The 9,666-nt window shown below is 39.0% G+C and overlaps 1 pseudogene; it reads left to right on the top strand.

Moving 5' to 3' along the window:
• Positions 1-2,419: 2,419 nt before the first annotated feature.
• On the top strand, positions 2,420-3,805 carry LOC119540731 (annotated as a pseudogene).
• Positions 3,806-9,666: the final 5,861 nt, after the last annotated feature.

Raw genomic sequence — 9,666 nt, forward strand, 5'->3', positions numbered from 1 at the left:
GTGACACAGAAAGGTTGAGTGTTAAAGAATAGAAAAACAAATACCACACAAACACTAATAAAAAGACAGCTGCAATAACTTTACTAATACCAGATGAAATGGACTTTAGGGTTAGAAATATTATCCATTCTGTATTACCCTCATTTCTTATATAATTACTCATCTCTAATCTGTCTGTTCTGTCTCCCCAGCCAGAGTTTCCACTCTTCAAGATCTTGCAGACTTTCTCATTGCCCTCTTTTCTACCCAGTGTTTGGCCTACAGTAAATGCTCAGTAAAAGCCAGCGGTCCTGGGTATGAATGGAGATGTACTGGCTGTTACCAAAATGCTGACCTTTTATGCTCTATTCAATGCTTCTGTGTTTCACGTGGGTATGATTTTGAAAACTGTCAATATTAAGTATTTAACACACATTTCCTCAGACCCATTGCCAGAGAAATCATTAAGTCTATGAACCTTGTAACTGCCCTCTTCCTATGGAAGGTAACTGAGTAGGAAACCATCATTACTGAGCATGGAGGAAATGTGATAATGATGTGTGCTCTACAGATTATAGGGGGTCAGGGAGACTGTGATCAGGAGTAGCAGCTAGAAACCATGTAGGAACAGGAAGAATGAAAGGAAAATGGGTTAAAAACAAACTTGGATTCTAAATTTTCTCTAATATTCTCCCATAATTTCCTCCCATTTTATTTCTCTCAGCCCATTACCATCCTAACATAAGTTCCATGATAATATTTTTCTAGAACTCTCTCCCCCATTCCATGGAATACCTTTCAATTTATCCTACCAGAAGAACCTCTCTCCAAATAATTCCCTTCAAAGTTTCTGTCAAATTTCAATAAACGAAGATGTGAGAGAGAGAGAGAGAGAGAGGGAGAGAGAGAAAGGAGTGTGTGTGTGCCATAAGTGGGTTGAAAAAAAAAAAAAAGGCAAGGAGCACTCACCTGCTTGTTATATCACTTGGGTCCTGGAAAGAAAGAGAACACAGACACTGTCATGGAAGCAAGGATCCCAGGAGCCATCACTGTTACATAACTGAAGAAGGGGTACCAAACAGGACTGTACAGAGAATTATTCTGATGAGACTGAACCTGTTCTGTTCTCCACTGTAGTTATCAGTTTACAGGGACACGTTTCCTCCCCTGTCTTAGTTTGCCAGAGCTGCTATAATAAACACCACACACTGGTTGGCAACAGGAATTTATTGTCCACCAGTTTTAGAACTAGAAGTCCAAAATCAAGATGTCGGCAAGGCCATGCTTTCTCTGAGGGGTCTGGTAATGGCAGTCCTCTATCACAACCTCTCCCTCTCTTCTTTTGGCTTCTTCTGAGTTCTGGCTTTCTCCTGAGGCTTTCTCTGACTGTCTGAATTTCCTGTCTTATAAAGCATCCAGTCATGCATATTAAAACCCGCCCTCATTCAGTTAGGCCACACCTAAACAGGATTTTGGAAGATCCTATTCACAAATGAGTCCACACCTGGACTCACCTTAACATATTCAAAGACACTATTTACAAATGGGTTCACACATACACAAGAACACAGAGTAAGACTTGAACATCTTTTGTGGGGGACGCAATTCAATCCCAACACCTTCCGTTTCTCCATTTTAGTTCTAGACTATCCGCTCAAGAAAACCTTCCTTGATTTACTCCCTCCCTCCATTCCCTCACCATCCCTTCTCCATCCCACTAGACCCAGTTCTCCTACATGATCCTTCTTGCAGCAAATGGAAGATAAACTGCTCCCTGACTCTTTTATCTCTCTGGTCACAAAATAAAAAGACCCTCTTAACTATCCCTAAACAAAATGATCCCTCATACAATTGCCACCTAAGGCTTCCCTCTCTGACTGCACCAGGAATAATGTAGCACTACGGAGTTACTAAGAATTATCAGGATAGTAGTGTCTCACCTCTTTCTTCAGAGTGCCAAAGGAAAGGGAGAGTACTGTTCCTGTCTTGAAATCCCTAGCATACAATAAATTACATTCATACATTCAACATTCGCCCTTCTGGTTTTAAAATTTTTTTTTTATTCCTCCATAGCACAAGCTTCTGAGATCAAACATTGTGTGAAGCACCTTATTCATTTTTTTTTTTATTTTTTTTTTAATCTGAGGAAATAAGGCCAAGTGAGGATAATCTGCAAAAGCAAATTGACAGACTTCAGTGGAGTCCGAGCTGCGGCGGCGGGTGGAAGGCTGGGGTGCTGCGTTCCGGAGCAGCCGGCGCTCTCCCCTTCCCTCGCGTCGACAGCCCTCGGCTTCTGGGCGACCGATGGGACGCCTCGCCGTCTGGGGACTCGGGCGGCGCGGGAATCCGCCTGAGGGCTCGGCACGGCCGGGACGCAGGACCCGAGCCCTGGCCCGCGAGGAAGGATCGTGCTGGCCCGCGATGGAGGCAGAGCCGGGCTGCCGCCGCGCCGGGCTGTGAACGCCACCGCTTCCCCGCCGCCACCAGCGCCTCAGCCCCTCGCGGAGCGCCGGGCCGCTAGGACTATGGCCCTGAAGCAGCACTGTGCGGTCCTCAAAGTGTTGTTAATAACGATACTTGCTGTGGAAGGGATAACTGTGGCTCCAAAGACCCAAGATGGACAAAATAATGGAATCAAACACATTCCTGCAGCCCAGTGTGGCATTTGGTTTAAGACCAGCAATAGAGGTCATTTTTCTTCACCAAATTATCCTGATTCATATCCACCAAACAAGGAGTGTATTTATATTTTGGAAGCTGCTCCAGGTCAAAGAATAGAGTTGACCGTTGATGAACATTATTATATAGAACCATCATTTGAATGTCGATTTGATCACTTGGAAGTTCGAGATGGACAATTTGGTTTCTCTCCACTTACAGATCCTTACTGTGGTGTGAAAAGCCCTCCATTAATTAGATCAACAGGGAGACTCATGTAGATTAAGTTTAATGCTGATGAAGAGTTAGAAGGACTTGGATTTCTAGCAAAATATTCATTTATTAGAGATCCAGACTTTACTTACCTAGGAGGTATTTTAAATCCCATTCCAGATTGCCAGTTTGAGATCTCAGGAGCTGACGGAATAGTATGTTCTAGTCAGGTAGAACAAGAAGATAAAACAAAACCTGGCCAAGCAGTTGACTACATATGGACAATTAAAGCTACTCCAAAAACTAAGATTTATTTGAGATTCCTAGATTATCAAATGGAGCACAAAACGAATGCAACAGAAGATTCCTTGCAGTCTATGATGGAAGCAGGTCTATTGAAAATCTGAAGGCTAAGTTTTGCAGCACCATAGCCAATGATGTAATGTTTAAACAGGAGTTGGAGTAACACCAGTGTGGGCAGATGAAGGCAGTTGGCTTAGCAGGTTTAGAATGCTCTTTACCTCCTTTGTGGAACCTCCCTGCACAGGCAGCACTTTCTTTTGCCATAGCAACATGTGCGTCAATAATTCTTTAGTCTGTTATGGTGTTCCAAACTGCATACCTATGGGATGAAAATCATTGTAAAGAGAAGAAAAAAGCAGGACTATTTGAACAAATCACTAAAACTCATGGAATAATTATTGGCATTACATCAGGGATTGTCTTAGTCCTTCTCATTATTTCTATTTTAGTCAAGTGAAACAGCCTTGAAAAAAGGTCATGGCTTGCAAAACTGCTTTTAATAAAACTAGATTCCAAGAAATGTTTGAGCCTCCTCATTATGAACTGTTTTCACTAAAGGACAAAGAGATTTCTGCAGACCTGCTGACTTGTTGAAGAATAGGACAACTACCAGAAAATGTGGCACTCCTCCACTGCTTCTCTGGTGCATTAATACCATCACTGTAGGAAGATCTTCATTAACCATTAACTTATTGTAAATGTGAAATTATTGTCTCAGGCAGTGTATATGTTAAACCCACCAAGAACTTACTCCATTCAGTGAAGAAGAAAAAAATAGTCTTTTACTTGGTTCATATAAACAAAGCACCAGTTACACAGCATTTGAGTAAGGAATGGGTTGTTTTGAGCCACTCTCAGGCTGCCAGTTAGTTTTAGCAACAGAAGACTGCTCTTGATCAACGTAGCTTTGTCAATGTTTTGATCCCGCAACAGGCTTAAAAATAAGATTTTTCACTACATCGTAGATTCCTTTTACTTTCCCTTTCTCTAAATTTAATTGGTTTTATAAGCCAGTAATTTTACCATTTCCCGTTTCTTAAAAAATACAAGTGGTTAATGTTCCTCATATATTTCAATAGACATTTGTTCTCGAATTTGTCAAATTATAGCTAGTTACTGTGATTAAGACCCAGAGTTAGGTTTCATCCATCGGTTTCTTCTTGATTAATTTTTATAATGCCGCCTTTTAATTACTGCATCCTTAGTCTTTATTTTCTGTGAGAACTAGATGATATGATTTATCACCTTTTGAATTGTATTTTATCTAAGTTATAGTGGAAAATTGTATGACCTTGGGATGTATGCAATATTGCCAATTATGACTAAACATTTGAGAAAAATAAAACTTCTAGCAAGTCTTTGAAATTTCTCAAATTTGGTCACATCCAGTGACAGCCCATTCATTCCAGTAAGCAAAGAGGCATCTAATTCACTTTGGGAGGTGTCTATAATTATGTTTATTTGCATTATTTCTCATTGCCAGATCTACGTTTCCTATTATTTTTGTAAAAAGATTGCTCAGCTACCTTTGCACTAGTTTATCCTATGGTATTCGGTAACCATGGTTGTCTGAGAGTTAAAGGAAAATTCCTAAGAAACTATGAGCCTTTACATTACTTCTTACTTGGGACAATACATTTTTCTAGCTCTTATCAAGAATAACAACTTTCACTTTTTTTAAACTGTACTTCTGACCTTATGTTTTTTAATGGTATATAAATAATAATTTATAAACATTATATAAAAACACTTTTTTAGACTTTTGATATTATTTGATACTATGCAAACTTTATTAAATCAAGATTAAAGACCTACAGAGCAAAAAAAAAAAAAAAAAAAAATCAAATTGATACCTTTCTCAAAATATCCCTGTCTGACATCATCCCTCTTCAGCCTCAAAATATTTGCTCCTTCATATTTTCATTTCTATAGGAGTCGTTTAGCAGATCATCCTGTCTCTTTTTTACTCTCCCCTCAAACCAATCTATAAAATTGACAGATTAATCTTTCTAAATCATTACTCACATTGTTATACAGATAATAATCTAGAAGAATCCTATTGTCTATTAGTTAAGTCAAGATCTCAGCCTGTCTTAGAAGGCCTCTACTCAGTTGGCCCCATCATACTTACCTCATCTTCCCTTTAACTTCTTCTTTACTTAAACTGACTACTCTGGAAAGGTACTCCCCTCACTCTCTGTCCCATTCCTATCTGCTCCTTACCTACACCCACCTGTCCACACATACACTAATTTTATTACCACATTCATTTATTTATTTCTACCCAATAACTCACACACATACTACCACCATCAACAAATGGAATGTTCAGCTCCTCCTTTCTGAATGTAGCCCCAATCTTTACATTTTCCTCAAGGCCAACATTAAGACTCTTCTTCCATGCAGCCCTCCCCGATTACATCCTAGCCTTTTCCAGAACTCCTGTGGTCTTCAGTCTGACCACAAAATTTAACACAATTATTTGTTGTAATCATACATGTAAATATTTTACTATTTCATTGTTTGGTCTATATATATTACAGTCCCCTGTCCACTAAAATTTGGGGCTTAAAACCTATTGGTTGGGATTAATTTATCAAAGAACCCAATAACCGAAAATGAAATATGTCTCTCCTGACTCCTGATACAAATCTCTTGCTAATGGAGGGGCCACAGTGCAGCTTAGAACAAGAGGACTCAGATACAATTCAGATGCTCCTTACCTGCAAAAGTTCAAGTGCTGACTGTCGAGCTTTCTTCTCCAATTCAGATATCAGTGGCCCAAGCCGGATGACCTCCTCTGAGCCCTTGGTGATGGCTATTTCTCCCTTTGGTGACCTCTTGCTCTAGCCTCTCCAGCCCCTCTAACAGGTACTGTTCCCTTTCTTTCAAGAACTGATGACCCTGTTCAAACACTGATACAATGTCTCGCTGTAGTTCTGGAATTTTGACTAGAGTAAATGCAGAAAGAGAAATTTGATTTCTTCTGAGAGGCTAGGAAACCCCAGAACATTTGCAAGATCTTCTGGGGATGAATTCAGAACATGAATCCCTTCCATAGCCCGCCCCCTTTTCCATCCCCCCCACCCCCCACATTATACAGAACATTCACTTGAGACTTCTCTGACCAGCAGGGCTTGAATCTCATCTTCTCCTGTAGACTGAAAATTCTGAATCCTGTCCCTGTCTCCCTTCAGAATCTTCAGATGGTTTAAAATTTTACCCTATGGAAATAAACATGATCAGGATGGAAGTGGCCTCAGTAAGGAAAGAGAGTAGCAAAGTGATTCCAAAGTGATCAGTCTTCGACTCCATGTAGTATAATAATAGAATCATGTGGAACTGTTTCCATTCTCGTTAATGAAGAAGAAACACAGTGCTATGGTGACTTGGAGTACTTTCTCAGAAGTGAGATAAAATAATAATTTATTATCATTACAACTACTAAGACTTACGGTATAGTCTTTGTTTATATTCACCCTGTCCCAGTCCACAAAAAATACAGACACCTTATATTAAAATTAATTCATAACACAGAAATAGAAAATCAACCCAAAAACGTGAGGGAAAATATATGTGCTAACTTCAAATTATTGAGAGAATGATTAAATTGGTTTTAAGATTCTTGTCAGCAAGGAGAAAAGGGAACAATGAACGACATATTTCTTCTTTAGCAGACAGAAGGAAACAAGCTAGTAGGTCAACAGTACCTCAGAAGCAATAACATTTTCCCTGGGATTGAATTCTGAAAGAAAATTTACAGATTTTACATAGGGCAGGACATCTGCAACAGTATTTTTTTTTTTTTAAATTATGTGCTAGAGGATACAGTTGGAAGCTGTATACCAAGACAGTTATCAGGAGTGCTGGTATTCTGTGTTGCTGATTGAGAACTTATCCAAACGTATCAGAAATCAAAACTTTAAAGCAACATGATAGACCACTATAAAAGATAGGAAACAAGCTAGTTTTCTTATCCAAATTAAAAGAGTGTCACTTTACCAAGGACTTCCTATGCTAAGGAATTGGGACTTATCCCAAAGGTACTGTAGAACATATCTGGCTACATGAACAGAGCTGGGGCCCAACAGGATTCTTACCCTATAAGACTGTGCAGCCTTGTCAAGGAGAGCCACAGCATGGTGCCTATGCTCCCGGGACTCCCGACACATCACACACAGTATCTGCTGGTCATCCTTACAGAGCTTCTCCAGATGCTGTCCACACAGCTTCTCTGCTCTTTGCTCAGGTGGTCTTTCCTCTCTGGGTTGTCTCTCCTCATCTGCCTTCATCCTCCAGATGTTCTCCACACAGGCTGGCCATCTGCCACACATGGCGGATATTCTCTTTCTTAAAGGCTGTCTTGCAGAGAGAGCAATACAAGGGCTGCCTGGTGGATTCACAGACCTTAATAATGCAGCGGTAGCAGAAGATGTGACCACAGTCAATGGCTACTGGGTCTCTCAAGTAGTCAAGGCAGATAGAGCACAGCAGGTCATCCTCCAGATTTCTCAGAGGGGAGGCTGCAGCCATGATAGCTATGACCAAGCCCTGTAGAGAGCCTCTCAAAGCAAGGAATCACTTTCTAAGACATGAAGGAAAAAGTAAAGTTGCAAGTTTAATAAACACTGAAATGAAACCCATGAGAAAATAGTTTTTATGTTCAGACTGTTCCCAACCTTTTTCTCCAAATCCAAAGTTCCTTCCAGAGCACTAGTCCGAACAGGTTCCAGCCTGCAGAATTAAATGGCTGTCAATGTCAGGCAGCTAACTCTGTTGATATTAGCATTTTAAAGGGAGCTAGAATATAGAATTGAGTGGAATATTCTAGAAGATATGGGAAAGTAAATTCTCAATAAAGTCCAAGGGATTTGTGCCCTAGCACTTAGCATATCATCTCAGCAGAAAACATTTGCTAAAAGTAATTCAACACCAGAAAATAAGAATTATACAAATTTAGAGCTGTATCTTAAAATTCATCTCAGAAAATGAGAGTTGGCATTAGGAACCCCTGGTTCAATTATAGGTCTGTTTTTCATACTCTGCCTAGGAAATTTAATAATCATGGTTTAAATTAATGTTTTTTAAACTTTTTTTATCATGATCCGCACCAAGAAATGCATTCATACCCAATCTAATATACATGTATATGCACACACACACACAAACACACATATCCACACACTAAAAAACAAGCTTTAATTAAATATGATTTACTATTTATTATGTATAATACATTCTGAAATTTTTATTACATTCTATTTTTTTAAATACTGTTTATAATCCAAAAATTTATATCATGATACAAGGTACTGCAACTTGTGCTTTGAAAAACACTGATTTAAACCACCAAAATATTGTCACTAAACCTGACCTCTACCAAGAGATGAAAACCCTGAGAAGCTACAAAAGCTCCCTGTATCTCCCCTTGAATGTATTTGCACCTTAAATTCACATATGCAAATGCATTGTCTCTCTCATTCTTCTATTCCTCAGGAATAGGTACCAAAAACCATACTATTACCCAAGCCAGAAACCTAGAATTGATTTAGACACCTCATTCTCTTTCACTGCCACCTCCCATATTTTGTCACTGAATTAAATAACATCTGAAATTAAAATTTCACTGCATGGCCTAAATAGCAGAATGGAAATGACAGAGAAAAGAATGAATGAAACTGAAGATACTGTACAACAATAAATATTATCCAATCTGAATAACACAGAGAAAGAGAGATGGGGGGGGGGACAAAAACAAAACTCAGTGACCTGTGGAACATATCAAAAGGTCACTAACTTTCATTGTTATTAGAGTCCCAGAGAGGAGAAAGAAATTGGTGTAGAAAAAAAATTTGAAGACATAATGGCTGAAAACATCACAAGTCTGGCAAAAGACGTAAATTTATAGATTCAAGCAGCTCAGCAAATGCCAAAGATGATAACTTCAAGGAAAATCATCCCTTTATACATCATAATCAAAAGCTGCAAACCAAAGATGAAATAAAAACCTTAAAAGCAGGAATAAGAAAATGACACATTACACAAAGGGGAAGAACAATTCAAATGTCAGCAGATTTCTCATCAGAAACCATGGAGGCCAAAACACAGTGGGAAAACATCTGTAGACTGCTGGAGGAAAAAAAAGACCTGTCAACCTAGAATTCTATACCAGAAAATATATCCTTCAGGAATGAAGGCAAAATAAAGACATTTTCAGATGAAGGAAAACTAAAAGATGTATTACCAACAAACATGATGTAAAAGAATTGCAAATGGAAGGCTGAAAGGAAATGATATCAGAGGAAAATTTGGAACTTCAGGAATGAAGGAAGAGTAGCAGATGTGGTAAATATCTGAGTAAATACAATGGAATATTTTTCACCTTAAAAGTTCTTTAAAATATGTATGACTGTTAGAAGCAAAAATTATTACTGTGGGTTTGCTGGTTTGGATATATTATGTCCCCGACAAAACCATGTTCTTTAATGCAATCTTGTGAGGGCAGATGTATGA

This window comes from Choloepus didactylus, chromosome 7, assembly GCF_015220235.1.
Source record: "Choloepus didactylus isolate mChoDid1 chromosome 7, mChoDid1.pri, whole genome shotgun sequence".
Classification (NCBI taxonomy): domain Eukaryota; kingdom Metazoa; phylum Chordata; class Mammalia; order Pilosa; family Megalonychidae; genus Choloepus; species Choloepus didactylus.